The sequence below is a fragment of the Colossoma macropomum genome, unplaced genomic scaffold (genome assembly GCF_904425465.1).
Source record: "Colossoma macropomum unplaced genomic scaffold, Colossoma_macropomum, whole genome shotgun sequence".
In the NCBI taxonomy this organism is placed as follows: Eukaryota; Metazoa; Chordata; class Actinopteri; order Characiformes; family Serrasalmidae; genus Colossoma; species Colossoma macropomum.
In genome coordinates this window covers 430,998-451,346 of record NW_023496039.1, presented here as the reverse complement: position 1 = coordinate 451,346, position 20,349 = coordinate 430,998, and the positions used below count along the sequence as shown (strand labels likewise).

The window sequence follows — 20,349 nt, the reverse complement described above, 5'->3', positions numbered from 1 at the left end:
TATCTGACGCATGTATTAGCTGCTGATAACTTTCACCACCACCACTCTAATCCGTCATGAAAATGCATGATCCCAGTGATGTAGCCTTAAAAATATGAGGAAGCCGGCATTAGTCAATGGGACAAAAACTGCCACGGCTCCCTTGTGCATAAGTAGGCATGGCTCCTTGCATCACCCACTTCACTCCTCCCCCCATCTCCCAGGGCAACAACAGCAGCCTGTGCAGCCAATCCCAGCAGCAGGCCGAATAAACCCAAAACTAAACTGTTGTGACCAAAACTACTCACAACAGCCTTTCAAACTGTGGGGGCACAATCACTAATGCTTATTGAAATGGTCAGATTTTCCAACGGGTGTGGAAGGGACCCAGGTCTCTCTTGTCTCTTTTTAAAGGGCGAAGGAGTCCCCCTTCCTCTTGACCAAACCACATGACATGTCCCAAGAAATATATTTAATGGCAGCTCTTGTCTTCATGAGTCCTGTCTGGTTTTAACCTGTCTCACGATTACGTCATTTTAGAGGTGGATTAAAGTGACTGGAACACATTAAAGGAAACAACCTAAACAAATTAGCGCAGGTACATAATAAATACTGATGCTTCAAGACAAGTAATAAATTAAGCAATTAACATCCAATCATGCTCTGCGACATATATTCGTTCAATATTGGGACATGGATAGCCGGAGCCTTGGTCACATTATTGAAACAAATGTCCAGTTTTTTCAACAGAAACAGTGACTAAGGTGCATTTAAGGTTGAAAATAGTGGTTGAAAGTTCACATTCAATGACCGTAATGCTTGTGTGACAGATCAAGATACACAGAAAAGCAACTTCTGACTGACTAAGACTGTCAATGCAAGCCATGATCAGACTGTGCCAACAAGAACAGACCACAGTTACACAGAGACAAACATTATAGTAAGGCTGCAGTGCATAAAACCTTTATTACAAAGACAAACGTACAGAGACTTCTGAACTTGTGTCGTCTTTCTGTATTCGGCATCATGTCCATATTAGGTACTCCTGGTCTAAACTGGTTGTCTCTATGACAAATATGAATGGTGGTTTCAAAAACCGCTGCTATCACACCCTATGGTAAAAACGAATGTTCTAAACCTGATACGCTTTGCCATACGGAAATTTTTCCTCCAAATGACGCTAAACCCTTCAAAATGCAAGGTTGTTAAGGAGCCAAAACAGCCTCTTAAAGAGTTTGAATTTATTAGAAAATATGGACGATTTTATAATATATGATAACAATATGATACTCTCTACGATATAAGTGTCATAGTTTGATATATCAAAATGCCTTTTGCAACTGGACCACAATGATTTAATCCTCATATTTCTGTTGGTCATATTTCCACCATGGCAAATGTGTAGAAAACAGCACTTTAGGTATATAAGCTATAGAAAGGCCCAGCGAGATTTACTGTTCTTTCATAACTACTGACATGTACAGGCATTAAGTCGGTACAGAAATGTATTTAAATAAAAAACTAAATAATAGAATAAATTATCAATGCAGAGGTTCAAATAATCTATACAGAAATACAATTTAACGATTAATCGTAGTATCAGCTCATAAGTAATCATAAGGATACACAAACTTGTGAATACAGGTAATATGCAGACATAGAATATGTCCAACTGCAGTCAGATACCCCCTTATTCATGTCCATTTTCTTGCTTTGTTCCCCTACTGTCATTAGGGGAGGGGCAGCACTGGTTTAGGGGGCTTAATGAGGCTGAAGCAGAATGAATAAGAGGCTAGTTTAGTCCACCTCACTGTAATACCCACACCCAACACCATCTGGTGCGAAACCAGGCAGACAAGAAAGACTGTGAGAGTCAGTCTGACAGGAAAAGAGGGAGAGGTCAAGTATTTGAGTGGGAGAAGGAAATTTACTGGAGTTATTAATGGAGTTATTAACAACATGACTGGGTCATTTTGAATTCCTCACGTAATCACTGTTGTGTTATAGAGATTTACTCAAGTTATGACTTTGGCTTCTGTTACAATCTTCAGAAAATAAAGCCCAAACACAGGGAAAAGGTACACAGACAGGCGGAGATGTGTAGACAGACAGACGGTGCTGCCTGGGACTTTTTATTTCCTTTTCTTTTTGTTTTTCTAACTGGACCTGCCTTTTCTGCTCATAATCATGTTGCTATTGGGAAATCAAAGACTTTTACTCTTTTTCCAACAGGTTTTTACTCAGAAACGATTACTCTAGCTCAGTCTGGGTGTGTGACTCCAGAACAAAAGCCCCACTATTTATGTGTATGTTTATGGAGACGACGTCAGACACCATGGCTGATTCAATTTACACTGTAGCTGATCTCACCTCCGGAGGTGTTTCACAGAAAACGGGCATTCCTATTACAGACATGGTCCTTGAATGTTCTGCAAGGGTAATCATATTTGAGTTTATTAGAGGCGGCTTCCGAGGCAGCAGTTTACAAAATTCCAGTTTGACATAAGCGGGTATAAGCGTCTACTTCTTGTGATCTACATTGGCCTCAAAGCTCTAATGCAGAGCTAAAAGTGCAAACATCAGACACCTAACATGTCTTGACTGTTTGGACTACGAGGAAAACTGTGTTATATTTTACTTATTGACTAAAATGGCTGCTAGCTGGGCATTAAAGCCAAACAGAGTGGTCATGCCACTGCTGATTTCTAGGATTGATGCTCATACATATTACCTTTCCATGTGGGGCTGAAAGATGAATTGTTTTTATATTGAAATTCACAATTGGAGGAATTTTAAAATCACAAGAGCTACAACATTGTCTTGAGTTTTAAGTGGGAAGATATAACCAAATAACAGAGCTTGTGAACTGTCTGCAGATGAATTAGACCAACCACAATGACAGTACATTCACAGATGATGGCTGGCAGTCTGGCTCACTATGTTCAGAATTCAAGCCTCAAGCCAGGAATATTATTTGATGTGATGGTCGAATAAAAATTAGTCCTGAAACTTTATTTGGAAAAAAAAGGAATTTAAGTTGCAAACACAAAACTGATTAGAGACATTTGCAATATTTTCCCCAAATCGTTCAGCCGTCATTCAATGATTGTATTTTGTTTACAATGAATGTATTTTTGGTAAAAATCATTGAAAGCAATCGTTGCAGTCATGTAGCTCTAGTGGCTGTATTTTGTAGAGTAAAGCAGATTTACAGCTTTCTCTTGTTTCTTCTTGGATTTGTTCAAATTCCACAAATATAAGATCTATCCTATATCTAACCTCACCTAACAGTGTTTCCGCTATATATATATTTTGCAGCAGCAGCCGAGAGGGGTTGGAGGGAGGGCCTGCTAGAACTGCTCAAAAAAAAAGAAACACTGCCTCACCAAAAAAGGGTAAATTCCATTTAACCAGTCATCATGAGGCTGGAAAATCACAACAAACTAACAAGAGACATGTCTGGTATTTTTAAGAAGCAAGAATGCAGTGGTGAGCTTTGCAATAGCATGTGATGTGGTATACCATGGGAAGATCATAGTTGTTTGTGACCAAGAAAATTTTTCCAACAAAATACCTCAAAACGGATGGTGCTTCTGCGGCAGCACAATGACTCAAAACATCCTACTAAAGCAACTATAAAGTGTTTCAGGCCCAAAAAATTGTAATGATCTTGACTGTCCAAATCAACAACCCACTCTAACCAGCGTTTCCCTTTGGACTATATGTTAGTTCCCTAAAATGTGTGGGGCTACGTGTAAAAAGAAGAGTGATTAATTCAAATTCAAATTTCAATACAGCAGAAATTGTGTTACTGTCCAAATACTTACACATTGCACTGTAGTTCAAACTCAGAGACAGACAAAAGAACCCAGATGACGGACAGCTAAAAACTGAAACACAGGCATAACAGATATCTGGCTAAGCAAACAGTACCAAGTAGGCCAAGTATGAGTGCAGCAATAGATTAGGAAATAAGGAAAATATGGAAAATTCACCCTCACAAAGCTCAAAGCTCCATAGCTAATTTCCAGCTTACTCACTTTCCCTCCCCCTCTGTCTCCTTCTCTCCACTCACAGCTCTATTGGTCCATCTCCCCAGATCACCTCCCACACACACAGCGCAGCGCCACGAGGAGTGATTAGATGATCATTTACATGCGCCAATTTAACAGGCATAACCAACGAATGCTAATCAAAAAAAATGCAAAGCAAATTCTTCAGTAGCAGGGACGGGGAAAGTGTCTCCAACGGAAAAAAACCCTTTATCAGAAGCCAGCTGCGGAGATAAAGAGAGAGAGAGCGAGAGAAAGAGAGAGAGAGAGAGAGGTATGGAGGAGAGAAGTACTTTGACACCTGACACGCTCAGTTTAACACAATCAGTTAAACACAGCTATAAACTCCACAAGGCCGCTTTGAAATACATGTACCAAATTTCCACTTCAATAGAGAAGATTATATAAAGTTGTTTTAGCCTACATATTATATAACATGGCCAGTAGTTACACAGTGACGAGCTGCCTTCACATCGCGAGAGATGTGTGCTGGTCTTCACCATCCAGACCTGGTCTTGCTGCTCTTTAAGGGTGCAAAACAGGGATGAACAGATACAAAAATCTGCGCTGACCACTCAGACCAGTCAATACATCTGGTGGCCAAAGTTAAGAATTTGTGGAAACAAAAATAGAAACATGCTTACTGTATATACACTGTATTTAAAAAGAACAAGTGTATGTTAGTACAGACAAACACCTTGAAATATTTTGGAATGTCAGCATTAATTATATTCAATTATTATAATGATCAACAAGGTATGTGCCAAAAATAAGATTCCCAGGCTATTTTTACATAAAATTATCATGTAACATAAAAATTATATTATTACTACACTAATGTGTAAGCAACTTCCTCCAGTGACATTTGTGTATTCACTGTATTTTTAAAAACAATTCTAAATCATACCAAAATAAGCAAGTCAATCATGGCGAAATATGAGATTACATGACACATTTAGGCCCAATCCCATTTCACTCCTTGCCCCTACCACTTAGCCCTTACCCCTCTGTTTTCTGCATTCACGCCTAGGGGGTAGGGTGTCCTGATTTTTGCTGGGATAGAAGGGTAGGGTGAAGTGTTGGGGCTACATGGCCCTCCAAACGGAGGTTTTTCAGAGGCACACTCCAAACAGAGTGTTATGAGAAAAAAAGAAAAACCAGCAAGATAGCTGCGCAAGCAGGGCAGGGCAAGTTTATTTATATAGCACCTTACATAAACTGCTGTCATCCAAAGTGCTTTACAAATCAGAAAAAAAAGTCATTTAAAAATGTAAAGTACAGGAGAATAGAAGTTAAAAACATGATTAAAACATGATTAAAAAGAGAAAATCATTGAATTAAAAATCAAATTAGAAATGAAATTACGATAATAAAGTGACGTTACAGCGGAGAAGGGCTAGAAACTCCAACAGTGTTTTAAACTGAGCTGAAACTCAAACAGGAACATTTTGAGCCTGGATTTAAAGTGTCCAGTGTCAGAGCTCTTTTAACGCTCTCTGTCAATTGGTTCCATTTAAGGGCAGCATTGTAGCTAAACGCTGCTTCTCCATATTTAGTCTTTACCTTCAGTGACCAAAGAAACCCAAAAATGAGTATTTTCACTTAAAAAATTGCAATAACCACTGTGTTGTCTTAGTTTAAAGTCATTTCAATGTTTTATTGTATCTTTTTCTTCATAACAAGCATAAAAACGCTAGTAGTTTGCTGACGTCTCGGTAGCTGGCTAGCTAAATTTATTGTTCCACCTTAAAAGGCCTCAGGCGTCAAAACTGCTGCACCATTTAAGGTGGAATGGGAAAATTAGAACAAGAAGCTCGCGAAGTGCTGACTTCAGCTTCATATCACTGAAGAATTAGGGGTGGGTGATGATAAATAATTATCGCACCTCCCTATTTAAAAGCATATGATGCTTTAAATGTAACTATAGCCCAGCAGTGAGGTTGCTGAACTCTGCTATCACTGCAGACTGACAGGGTCGCCTACAGAGCAGCTCTAGTAGCCTGCTAATGAAATAATGTTCTGTTTATTAGAGGGTCCCACTTCATTGAAGCAGATTTCAACCACTGCCCCTTATAATTTATAAGTTCCAAGGGGCAAGATGACATTTGAAAACAAGGGGTAGGGTTAAAAATAAGAAACTGGGCCTTAATCAATTCCTAAAGAACTGAAATTTAACTGATTCACACCTTTGTGGCTGTGTAAAAACGAGCAAATACACAACAATACTGCAGCACTAAAAACTGGCAATGACTAAATAGTGTCAAAAGAGTGGAAAGAAAGCATCCCTGACATCTGAGATGAACCACTGATGCTGTGTGTGGAGTCTGAAAGCACTCCCTTCTTTTCTCACTGCTCATACACATTCAACAAGATGATGAGACTAAACAATATAACATCATCACCTGTTGTGAAAGAGAGAAAGAGACGAGACAAAGCCCGAAGGCCATGAGAAAGGAATGCAAGTTTAGAATTCAGAGCATTCGGCTCTGTTTCTCACTGAAAGAAACACATTCACACTCCGCTTGTCAAACGTTTAAGGTTAACTTTCTTTCTTTTGACATTTTGAGAGTGATGTTTGATTTTCACTGTTACTTTTCAATGAAGTAAGAAAAAATATCTGCAGTTGTTTCATTATCATGAAACCGATGGATGCTAATCAGCTTCAACATTCAGTTTCATGCTCATTAAAGTGTCTTTCTTGGTATGAAGAGCAAGTCTTGCCCAAAGGAGGGTAAAACAGCTGCTAGATTTACACACTATGACATCACAACAAACTTGTCTGTACTGAAAACATTTTGAAAAGCTAAATGTCCTAAAACTGAAGAGCAGTGTGCATACTAGTATGACAATATTTATCATTATTGTGATAAATTACGTCACAATATGCTTTTATGAGCATATCGTAAATATCGACAGTACTTAAAAACACTGACCGACTGCACGTATCATTCCAGAGAGTGCTTAATCAGTCCTGTTTAACCCTTTAAGACGTTCACTGATACACTTCTACCTTTGCATACTTTTGAGTTTTGCACTTTCATTTTGGTTTTTTGGACACAACCATAAGATGTTATGTATCCCTACATAGAACACAATATCATCTAATAAAATGTAATTCAGTAAATATTTCTACAAACTGTATTTATGAATTATCCCAATAAAACCACAGTAGAATAAAAATGAATTTGATTGTTTTGCAGTTTTTATTGAAAAGTTAAACTATGACAACAAAAGAACATTTTAACACAAAAATCTGCACAAAACCCTTTTTTTGTTTTCAAGTTATTCCCCTTTTCTGGGCTAGCATTTTTTATGAGACACTGCTTATATATGAAAGCAGTTTCTGTCCACAGTTACAAAAGAGCACTTTGCAAAACCCACACTAGAAAGGTCTTTTTATAGTCTGTATTATCTGCATCTTAATGCTGAAATCACTCACGTCTTCTGAATAACATAATTCAGGATCTGAAGATTTGTCACATGGTGCCTCATTCCATGTTAGCTAAATTTCTAATTTTTCTAGTTTCAGATGGCACGGTGGCGCAGGGGGTAGTGCCGTTGCCTCACAGCAAGAAGGGCTGGGGTCCGGTTCCCTGGACTGGACGACCAGTGTCCTTTCTGTGTGGAGTTCTCCCTCGTGTCTGTGTGTGTTTCCTCCGAGTGCTCCGGTTTCCTCCCACAGTCCAAAGACATGCAGTCAGGCCAGCTGGACACACTAAATTGCCCCTAGGTGTGAGTGTGTGTGTGCATGGACGTATATGTCTGTCTATCTGCCCTGTGATGGCCTGGCGACCTGTCCACGTTGTTTCCTGCCTTCCGCCCAATGACTGCTGGGATAGGGTCCAGCCCCCCCAATGACCAGAAGGATAAGCGGTTCAGAAAGTGTGTGTGTGGTTTCAGGTTGCGTTTCATGCGTTCGTCTTTTCTCTCTCAAAGTTGCCCAAAAATCCACCGTGACTTTCTCTAAATCAGAAACTCTGATTGGCTGCGGCAAACTGTTTTCCGGCCCTGCACGTAGACATGCCCACCTCGCCTTACAAATCTCCAAGTCATGTACTCTGAATGGGTGTGGCTCAAATGCAGATCGCATGACATGGCATGAATAAAGACACTGGATATAAACTGATCTGTAAACAAGCTGACTGAATAAGCATCATGCCAAGTACATGGAAAGGGTCTGCATGTTTTCTATACATTACGCTGTAGGTTTAGATAAAACACACAGCGACAAACTTGGGCTTGTATTTTAGTGCCGCTTCTCTAATTTCAAGTGGAAAAAAAAACACATCTCTCTAGCTCAGATTACTAAGGAGCAGTAAGATAACACAGTGTTTCAACTCAGCGGTGAGACAGCCAGCTCCGAAGTGTTAACTGGAATTAGTGCAGCACAGCTAATAGCTAAACGGTAGTGGTAACCTTTGCTAGTCCTAAGCCTAAACCTAGTATAATCCTTACTTATAACAATAAATATAGATCAGGCTCTCTTTCTCAAAAACTGCTTCTGTATGTCTTGCTTTCATCCCCTGGGAACAAGAGAAATCAGATATTTTTCGACGTATCGAATCATCAAGAGTACGTGAGTAGTGGGTGGGGCAGGGAAGGTAGGAAGGTAAAGGGGGCAAGACATGGTCAAAAGAAGAGGAATGTGTGTGTGTGGGTGTGATTGTTGTCTCTATACTGTTTTATGAGGGTTGTTGTCATTGGTTGTTAGGAGCCCGCTGGCACAAACAGTCAGAATCAAGCCAGATATGCACCAATTGCCAAAAGACAGGCATGCTTGGGTGAGGAAACACGCACACACGTACACACAACCTCTGAGTCCGCCTGTCACTCAGAATCAGGGCCTGTACTACTCTCTATCCAACTATACTCCTCCCTCAAGCTATGTCATGTTTAGTCCTCAGCCTCCATCCCCCTCTCTCTGACCATCTCAGTTTGCCAATCCCTGTCGGTCTGCACCCCCCATTTTACCACTTCCTTCTCCCTTCTCTCTTTCTCTCTAAGATGAGGAGATGCATATATAGCCCCATTGTGTGCTAAATACTGATCTTTGCTGGTTTTGAGTATATAATATGAAATATATTCACAAGCACCCAAGCTGAGTGAATTCAGCATGCATAAATGCACTGTCAGACAATGCCATGCAATGCAGAGCTGAAAAAGAGGAACTGATCCTGGATAGAAAATTTTCTAAACAAAGCAGCACCTCCCTATGAGTGCAGCTTTACCATCATCACATTCCTAAATTTTACATATGGCAACAGATAACATCACTGTTAACACCAGCTAACATAAACTGACCTGCACTGTATTCAGAATGGTCTATTCTATTAAATCATTCACTATTAACTATATAGTGAATAGGCCTAACAGAATGGATTATCCACTCGATTGACCTAATGTTCCTTTCTACTTTTACAGTCTGATTATGCCATATTCTAACTCCATTTCCATCATTAAGGTAACAACAGTTGGGCAGGAACATCAGATCTAACCTATACAGCAATTTCTCTTGTACCCTCTAGCAACTTTGGGACACAAACTTGACTTTGAAAACTTCATCTCTGCATCACACTATCAAAGATAAGAAAGCTCAGACTAACAGCAAGCACCCCAAATCCTGCAGAGCTACAGCTTTCGGTGGCCTACAACAGACTCCTAATGCACACACACGTACAGTTATCAGGGCGCTGCCATGCTAAACAGAGCTAGCCTAGGGGTGGAGAACAGTATCTGTGTGTAAGCAGTAACAACACATGGGCTCCAACACTGCCAAGTGCTTCAGGCTCCATCCACTCCACTGAAGATAAAATGAAGACGTTACTTATCACACCACAAATCAGATCACACATGCACACAGTAGAAAACTAAACCCAAAGCTGATGGCTGCAGCTACTGCTTTCAGCTATGCAATGCACTTTTGCCTATATTGGAAAAGAACAGTATGCCATACAGTATCAGAAACCTCATAAGTCTATTTGAGGTCACTGAACAACTTGACAGCTTAACTTGAGGCAAGTGTGTGAAATCTGGCGTGTAGTTTGCACAGTGCTAATTGGTGGGTACAAGCTTATATAACCACATTAGCCTTGTAGCTTCAATGCAAAAATAAGTAAACTTCAGACCCCACACATGTCTTTGTTGACTGATTTCACTGTCTGAAAATATTCTGAATTTGATTTCTGAAAAAAACATCAAGTTAATGAGGAAAGCCATATGTACAGGCTCAGGACCAAATGCCTTCTGGCACACACACTCACTCACACAACTGCTCCCTGACCCCTTTAAACATCTCTTGTCACTTGACTCATGTTGGCCTGTGGCCTAGTTCTCTTTAACCAGCTAGATCAGACCCAACACACTTCAACTGCAGTAAAAACAAAGCTGCTTAGAGAAAGCAAACTGGAGAGAAATCAAGATATTATGGACTGACGTTCAGCTGGTTAATGTAGAAGATTCTTCCCATTCAGAACATTCCATGCCAAATTAAAATGCTAGGCTGTTTGAGGATGTGTGTTACTGTGTGTTGTACCGCCCTCATGAATTCCTAGTCCGAATGCAAGCAACACTACATCTGCAGAGTACATTTTATTTTGTCTGCCTGCAATATTACAGCAGATACAGACTGATGTACATATGTACTGTTTTTTAATCGTTCATTTTTTTGTGTGAATTCCCAATACACTACATTTGCAGAGTCCTTTTTGCCTGCCTGCAAAATCACAGCGCATACAGACCGATATACATAAATGCATAGAAACAGGCGTTTTTTAGGGATATTCTCCTATTTTTGATACATTCTTGGTCTAAAGCAAAATAATAATACAGATGTCACCAACGTAACATAATGAATTTGAACCTATATAACGAACTAAATATGAAGCGATAAAATGTGATAGTAAAAAATTCTTTTCCACAGAAAAAGTAAAAGTAAAAGTATTTTCACTTGAAAATGCACATGAAAAACTATAAATCCATCAAAATTGTACTTGAGTACATGTAACTTAGTAAATGGACTTACATATATTTTATACTGACTATTCATTTTCAACAACTGGCATAACTGTTGGTCTGGGTTTGTGCTGAATAAGGCTTAACGTCAGTTTGTCACAGAACGTCTTGTCTCTTTGTCGTGAGAGCGCTCACAGTAGACGACAAGGCAAAGAGAGAGTGTAACACACATAATGAGTTTGGCCTACGAATAAGAACTCAAACTACCAGATCTCCTCTGATCACACAACACAAACAAAGTGAAATGTATTGGACCGGACCTGTTTTTGCTTTTATGTGCAGCAAAAGCGCAAACTGGGGATTAATTTGGGCTGAAAAACGTTGATACACTGTAAGCTGGAGATATATTTCAATACAAACTCACAGCTGAGCTGAAATTCTTAAGTGAGTATTTTGACGTCTGGATCCAACATTATAAACCTGATATCGGCTCTTATCTCTTTGTGTTTTACACGCAGCTCGTCTGTCGCTGCTCTGCTGTCTGGGCGGAGTACATGCACAACTCTTTGCCTGTTTCTCCGCTCTTCTAGCTCTCTGATTGGCTCTTACCTCATTGAGTTAACCTCTGACCTTTTCACACTACGGGACTCGTGAACATTTTGAGTCCAAACATGTTTGATAATATCGGAGGGCCTCCTTTCACTTCGGAGTTCGATCGGAGGGCTAAAGATTCACTCGTTTCTCCTCTCACACTAACAGATCATCCGCACCGTCAGTCACTTCCAATCGAGCTCCCGACCTGGAAAATCACTTCTGATTGTGTAAAGTCACAAGGGGCAAATCGGGCTTAAAATCAGGCAAAAAATCATGTAGTGTAGGCCCAGCCTATAAGGAGACATAAATTGCTTGATGACAGTGTAATATTTCACAAATTACACTCGAAACCTGGCAATTTTTAGGCTTGGATCTCAAGCGTTAAACCAATACACTACATCTGAGGCAATTATTTCCTGAAAATCATCTGCAAGAATCCTAGTCCTTTTTCTCGCATTTATAGTTGAATTTCATTGATGTAGAGGTTATCCAGATTTATGCAATCTATAAAGCACAGAATTTAAGATGTAATTCAGGACTGATTGTGTCAGACTGAGAGACTCCATTAGTCATAAGTGAACGTCTTTAGAATTTCTTTGGAAAGTGGCAACTACGTGCTTTACACTAACCCATTCACAGTGAATGCACACACTGTATGTGTGTGTGGGTGTGTTTATCAGTCATGTATGGAGGGCATGTTCCAACAGGCCGAATCAAAGAACTTATTCTTAAATTAACACAGTGTGCTCTTCTATTAAAGAACTGACGCACATACTTGGCTCCTCAGTTAACCTCTTAAATTGCAAGCTTATTATTCTGTTAATTTTAGTTATTATATATTTACTTTAGGATTTACTATTCAGTAATTACTATATATTGTTCTGTATCTACTATGATACTAATTTGCTACAAGAGTGGGAAAATAAAGTGTGTAACACTACCATAACATGTCAATAATGGACATTCAAAAGTAGACAATCATGGTAAACTATTTAACTCTGTCTCGCCAGCAATCCATTCAAAGAATTAAGTCCTTAAACTTGTTTAAATATGTCAACAAAGGAGTTACGGCGCATGAACATGTAAAATCAGAGCTTTCTCTGTGTTACAGTGTTTTTTTTGTCACTGTATAAAAGAGGAACAAGGCCTTCTTTAGAGTGAGCACGCAAATCATCGAGAGAAGCTTTTAACCGATTTGTTTAATATCAGAGTGACAACAAATCGGTACAAATGTGTGACTTAAATCCTATTCGTGTGTTTCGTTGTTCAAAAAAATTGTTTTTAACACAAAACTATATTAAAATCTTCAAACTGATATCACACAATGTGTGACCTTTTAGCCTACTGCAGACTAGGCTTCACCATTAAAAGACCCTAACTTTACATGATTAATTTCATTTGGAATAAGGTAAAAATCACTCAAGACAAGTTTGATGCCCCATATATTTGCTTCTTTAGTTTTGCTTATATCAAAACAATTTGCAGTTTCTCTGTAAATTCCATTCCCAGACCACCACAAACTTGTCTCAAACTGTGTAATGAACCTGCAATAGACTTGCCAATGTGGTTTCTGATACATTATGAAATACTATTATCTATAAAAATGATAGAACAAAAAAATAAGAAGCAAACTTCAGACACCAAACTTGTCTTGGCTCATTGGCTTCATCTGGGATGAGGGGAGAACTGTGTAAATTAAATTTTCCTCCAAACTATTCCTTTAAAATACAGAACCATTTAAGAACAAATGCTTATCACTCATAGTGAATACATGTATTTGCAGCCCAGTTCAGATAAACACAGTACTGACAGAAATGTATTGTGCTAAAAAAAAAAACAGGGCTATGTGGAAAGAGAGCTAGAGCGATGGTCAGATGGAGGGAGGTGTTTCTTTGATTTATAGCTTTTTCTGCTGAAATCTCCAGGAAGTCCCCACAGGACCACAGCAGCTGAAAGACGGAAAGACAGGGTGAGGGGGCGGAGGTGGGTGGGTGGAGGTTAAGGAAAGAGCGCTATCTTAGAATCTCTACAGTAGCTCACTTTGAAGGCATCTTGTCATTTAAAAGAATCAAAAGAGAGGCGTTATTTCAACACACCAAATGGAATGAAGGTGTTAAAAATAGCACCATGAGGGCAAAAAACACCAAAACATAGTGCTAAAAATAACAAACTGACTGCCTTTCCCTTTCTTTAGAACTGAAATAAAAGATATCATTGTTCAGGCATGTGAGTGAGAATGTAGGCTGTGTGTGTGAAAAAAGTTAGATGAGGAAACACTTGCCCCGTGTGAGGCTCGAACTCACGACCTTCAGATTATGAGACTGACGCGCTGCCTACTGCGCCAACGAGGCCTGAATGCAACAGCAGTCAACAGCAAATCAGTACTTGCTGACTGGTTTCCTCCCTGAAGCATTTGCGCTCCAGCAGCCACAAAACACTCAAGTGTGTTATTTAAAGACTTTTCCTCTTTATTTAATTCCTTTTTCAGACTCTTTTGTCCAACATGCTTCCTTAACTACAAAGCCCACAATGCCGAGCGTTAGGGTTCAAAGGTTACAGCCTACAGATGGGACAAGCAGTCAGCTCGAGTGTAATTACTTCACTCCCTAGAGACCTCTCTCACTATGTGTGCATGTGTGTGTGTGTGCGTGTGTGTGTTTGTCCATGAAGGTCAAACAGGCCACAGCTGAGGCTAGTCTGCCATGAAATAGTGTGGTAAGTCCACAGATAACAGCAAGACAATAGAGGCCCAAACACCTCCACAACATAAATAGACATTTTCAATACAGTCACACTTCCTGAATATGTTTTAAAAACGAATTCTGTTGCTATTCTGTTGGTAGAAATATCGAAAAAGAAACAAAAAGAAAGAAAAATGCCTAAAAATACTTACTTACAGAATACATACTTAAAGAAATACTTCCATACTTACTTAAAGTCTGCTTCTTTAAGTAAAATATCCTTACAATGTAAATATTTTTTTTGCTTTTTTATTTATAATTGTTTATATTGTTAATTTCTCTGGAGAGTTCATATGTTTTTATAAAAAAAATGTATTACGTTTATATAGAGTATTTTTTTTATCTTTTTTTTACCTTTAGTATATTTATATTTATATATATACATATATATATATATATATATATATATATATATATATATATGTAATAACAAGTAACAAACTATGAACCTTGTTAAGTAATTATCAAGGTTAATTACTTGCTTGTTATCTCTCTTCTTGTTCTTCTTTTCTTGAGTGCCTTGCTCTCCCTTTGCTGCTATAGCACTAGCACTGTGAATTCCCCCACTGTGGAACTAATAAAGGATTATCTTATCTTAAATAATCTTATCTTAAGTTTAGCACTAGAGCTAGGGCTGCTCGGTTATGGTAAAAATCACAATCACGATTATTTTCCTCAATATTCAGATCAATATATTTTAACGTGATTACTAACTGACTTTGGAAACAAAATACACTTATTGAAATTTAAACAAAAACTTGTCCTTTTAACAGCTGATTTCCTTGAACTATAAATATATTTCCACTGAAAAAAATAATAATAAAGGAAAGCGTTCCCTGGATTATTAACATAAGAGAAACTAAGAACATTGTGGAGCGAAATGCAGCACAAGAACCACTTCATCTCGATTAGCTTGTTTTCCAATCACTGGAAGCCAAATATTGTAACGGAAAAAAATTTGATTTCTTCTCCAGCGCTGGCTGGAGCTACAAGGCTGATTTAGCTAACATGTAATGGAAGCTTGAGAGCCATAAATTAGCATCTTGCAAAGTGTATGCCGAAATTATTACACAGCTGCCTCAAACTGCTTCCAGTTGTTAATTTATCTCAGATAGGTTTGCTAATGTGGCTTCTGACATTGTATACAATTATCCAAAAAATGACACAAAAGTAAGTCACACTGCAAAATAGAAGCAGCAGAAATCTACAAAACCAAAATTCATCAGCACCTCTGGGGTTAGGGGAAAACTGTCAACTCAAATAAATATGAATTATGTAGTACATGATGAGGTTTTAGAATTTAAAATAGCACTAGAAAGATCAGCAAAACATCATATGCATGACAAAAGGTAAGACCATTGATCACCAGGCTAGACTTGTCCTGTTGCTCAAAATATCCAAGACTGACCACAATCTGTACATTCAATCAATTTTGCCATCCCAAAAGCTGCAGTAATTGCAACCTTTCTCCTAAACTATTAACACCACTGCAGACTTCCTAAGGCCTGACAATATCTCTATCATGTTAAATGTTTGTGGTACTGATTAAAAAACACAATTCATTTCTAAACACTACTTGCAACAAGCTTAGCAGAAATGTTCTATGTTAATATTGTGATATTGGATCTTCCAATACTATGTGTGTGAAAATGAAAATCACATAAAAGACTTCTGCCCCGTGTGAGGCTCGAACTCACGACCTTCAGATTATGAGACTGACGCGCTGCCTACTGCGCCAACGAGGCCTGAGACAGCATCGGCTCAGAGTTTCTGTGGGTGTTTCGATAAATCAAGTGCATTCGTGTGTTCAAAGTGAAGGAAATGACTCTGTTAAATACAATGCAGGCCAGTCTTCAACCATTAGACCACAGATTTATCAGTGTGTTTTAAGGCACCACACAGTCACAACATGTTGCAATCAATTCAAAACTAAAAAACCTTGCATTTTGTCCATATCATGCAGCACTAATGTACAGTGATATAGAACAAAAGTTGAAATATATTACATATAATTTTATAGTGGCTCTGATTTTATAGAGACTATAGTTTATGGAGTTGCTTTAAATCTGGTGAGAGACAGAGACACTGAGAGGAAGAGATCAGAGTCAGACACTTCAGAGACAGTGTCATACAGTACATCCCCTTAAGAAAAAAATAGACCTGGACACTTCCTGTCGTGACCATGGCCACTTCCTCCTATGACTAATTCCTCTAAATCATGTAGTGGTGTCAGAAGTTCTGCATGGAGACCAGTTTAAAGGGTACAGGGAGGGTTTGAGTCAAAATCAGGGATTTTAAAAGACAATACCAAGAATTTTGCAGCAAGAAATCGGCAGCTTTGGAGACATGTTGCGTTCTAAATTGATGGATTAAACCATGATTGCAAAAACAATGGGCAAGGAGACAGAGAGCGAGAACTAAATTCTGCTTTCTATGTACTTACGCTACACTATCAGGCTACTGATTTGGCAGAATTAACATATTTTCAAATTACAGTGCTCACATTACGCTGGCCATGAAAGGCACTTAATGAAATCATAGAAATGTCTGCTGTATGACACATTAGCACACTGAACAATCTAAACAATGTTCTGTTAGTGTTCAGGTGATAGTATTCATACTGATATAACTATAAATACCAAATTTCAACCTCTTTTACCTGAGGGTTCCTATTAAGTTAAAGAACATAAGACATACTACTCAGTAACCTTGTTCAATTATTCAGTAACTACTATGTAACTAATCTATAGTTATACAGTGAAGAGAGTGAGGAACTAAAGTGTGGACCAACATACAAACCCTTAGAGTTGAAGAGGATAAGAAATTATAAATAAATAAAAGAATAAACCTAAAACGTCAAAAGGTCACAACACTAAACACCAGGCTAGACTTGTTCTGTCACCCAAAATATAAATGAATGACCACAATCTTTACATTTTACCAATTTTGCCAAACAAAAATCACACTATGAATAAATGCAGTACTTTAATACAACCAAACCTTTTCCCTAAACTATTAACACCACGTCAGACTTTGTGAGGCTTAACAGTACCTCTATCATGTGTGCTATTGTCACAGAAAACAAGGTTAAAAATACACATCTCATAATTTCTACACACTAGTTCCATCAACCTATACAGAAATTTTCTATGTTAATCATATATAATCACAAGATTTCTTAAGCAGCTGTTTTACTTGCATGCGCCCAAATACACTGTCGTTACCCCTCACTGCCACTCATTCTCGATCACCATTTGTTTTTAATATTTAGTGATATTGTTGTGCATATGTTTACTTAAGCAACTCAGTGCACTGCAATCGATCCATAATTATCATGTACTATCACGTTATTTGTTAATCATAATCGTGATATTGGAGTTTACAATATTGTGTGTGGAAAACAATCACATAAAAGCAGAAAACACTTCTGCCCCGTGTGAGGCTCGAACTCACACCTTCAGATTATGAGACTGACGCGCTGCCTACTGCACCAACGAGGCCTGTAAACAATAGACCCTCAGAATTTCTGTGGGTGTTCTACTGAATCAAGGGGTTCATATAATCAAACAGAATGAAATTATTTTGATCAGTATAATGCAGGGCAACCTTTAACCATGTCACACCATAGATTTATCAGTGTATTTTGTACTGGGTTGCCATGCGCTCAAAATATTAGTATTACTATTAGATACGACTGTAACCAAATATCTTACATAGCTAAGAATAGTCTGAAACACTGTTTCCAATAAGCGCAGAATGTGTTTCACTCATTTAGGGAGTAAACACTTCAGATTGAAATGTAGTTCATCTTCACCTCCAGTAAAAGAAAGCAGGTAAATGATTATTATAGAAAGCAGATAAATGAAGACGGTGCAGCTTACTGTAGTTATTCTTACAGTTATTCCAACAATTTAATGATTAACTTTGAACAGCAGATGGTTTGACATCAACAGAGAGAGAGAGAGAGAGAGAGACAGACTGTTTAGTGACACATGGAGGTCAGCTATGTAAGGGTTTTTTCACTAATCAGTGATAAGTGTTGGTCAAACAGGGGCCCCCACCTCCACACTGACCACTGGCTGCCAACAGCGAGGAGTAGTAAGTGGGTCACTGGGGCACACACAAACACAAACAAACACACACACATAAACACACACAAACACACACACACACACACACACACACGCACACACACACGCACACACACACACGGCCTAACTGCACAAGCTCCAAACTTTTTAGCGTGCAAACACTCACACTAACAACTACACGTAAGAAATTGCAATGGAAGTCACTGCAAGTTGAGAGAAAGAGGGTGATGAACGTCAGTAACCTAAATCAGTGTCTCTGTGGAACTGAGCACAAAAGCTTTGGTGTGTAAGAAACGGCTTGAATGTGTACCAAGAACACATGACTGTTAAACTTTTGTTACTAGACTGGGCAAAATCAACCACAAATGAGGGCACAACCACCTAAAACCTGCCCCCAAATTCAGCTTGTTTTACAAACGTAAAAAAGCTTGCTGGCAAAACCTTATCGTTGGCTAATGGAACTGTTTTTCCTATGCAACAATGCATCATATCGCTGCCTTCGGAACAAAACCTCGTATCTCCATTTTTGTCGTTTTTCAGTTTTTCTCATAATCTGAAAATGCCTGTTGTCCTTTATATTGTGTGTAAATTTCACGATGAATAGACCAAAATAAACGGCCCAAAATTACTTGGGCAAAAATTCTGGTTCCATTGACTTCAATTAAAAGTAAAGTATGTCTTTGGCTTCTTCTGTAAAGTTACCACATGTGACATGGTTTTGTTCCGACAGCAGCGATATGTAAAAATAACACATTCAACCCACATCTACATACTTAACTGGAGTGGTTTTTGGGGGACTTTTCTGCAATGATAATTTCTATCCATAGGCCAAAAACCCTAACCACAGGCTTGTTGTCCGCTGTACAATGTTGATGGGTGCACTATCATCACCTACATCTGGACTCATTTAGAAATTTCACACTCAGTTTGTTCCTATCCTAATAAGTCTACGTTTAGCAAAAAAATTCTCATGGTTGTTCCCAGACGTGCTCTACTCAGCACTTCCTAGGACTCAAAAAGATATAAACACACATACACACACTCACACATCATAAACAAAGGTAGTAGACTAGCCCAAACTCATATTCAAGTAAAAATATTGTTACTTTAATCATATAATGTAAAAGTATCTTTCCAATGAGTTCAAGTACAAAGACAGTATGTTCAAAAACTTAAAAAAAAATAATAATTACAGAACAGCAGTGAAATTTCTTAAACCCAGTACATCCAGCATATATCAGATTCACATTTGCTCTAAAATAAACCAAAAAAACAGACACTGTAACCAGTGTAATGCAATGAAATTCAATAGAGATAAAGAATCACTAGCTAAATGTTAATGACTAAAATGTAATTGAGTAAAACCTGATGTAGATTCACTTCCTCACAAATGTGCTTGAATTATCGTTTAAAAATACTCAAGAAAGCAAAAATTCATTCAACTTTTACTACAGAATATGTAACTGAGCACATGCAGCTAGTCACACAAACACAGATGTCTCCTGTTGAGTCAGCATCAGTCTGCTTCTCTCTCATAAAGTCACTTCCTCCTATGGCAAACTCGAGGTGGTCTGGTACTGAAACATTTCACATCATTTCCTCCAGGCACACCCAAACAAACATATGTCTGCCACATATACATCAACACACTACTATGGCTGCTTTCTTCCAATTTGTCAGAATATGTTACTATTTTTACTTACTTTTTAATCCAACAACAACTGCAGATTTCAGTATCAGTACAGCCCTGGACTGGCTGGCATGGAGACCCAAACAAAACATGGATTCATGTGAAACAGCCAACCTCACACAGGCCTTGGCACAGCCATGACTCCCCTTTTGAATGAGTACTGCTCAAAACAGAGTTTTGCCATCTGTGGCCTAAACTTACTCCCACTCATAACCATTCATAGCATTACTGGCACAGTTACCAATTACTAC

The 20,349-nt window shown here is 38.5% G+C and overlaps 1 protein-coding gene and 3 non-coding genes across 4 annotated transcripts in view; all 4 read right to left on the bottom strand.

The window, feature by feature from the left end:
• The window catches only part of lrch2 (leucine-rich repeats and calponin homology (CH) domain containing 2), a 113,643-nt gene that overhangs the window by 90,895 nt on the left and 2,399 nt on the right, over positions 1-20,349 (bottom strand). The gene's annotated exons all lie outside the window — the stretch shown is intronic.
• Positions 13,855-13,927, bottom strand: trnam-cau. The gene has a single exon. It is a non-coding gene; the product is annotated as a tRNA-Met (tRNA).
• On the bottom strand, positions 15,990-16,062 carry trnam-cau. The gene has a single exon. It is a non-coding gene; the product is annotated as a tRNA-Met (tRNA).
• Positions 17,746-17,817, bottom strand: trnam-cau. Its single transcript has one exon. It is a non-coding gene; the product is annotated as a tRNA-Met (tRNA).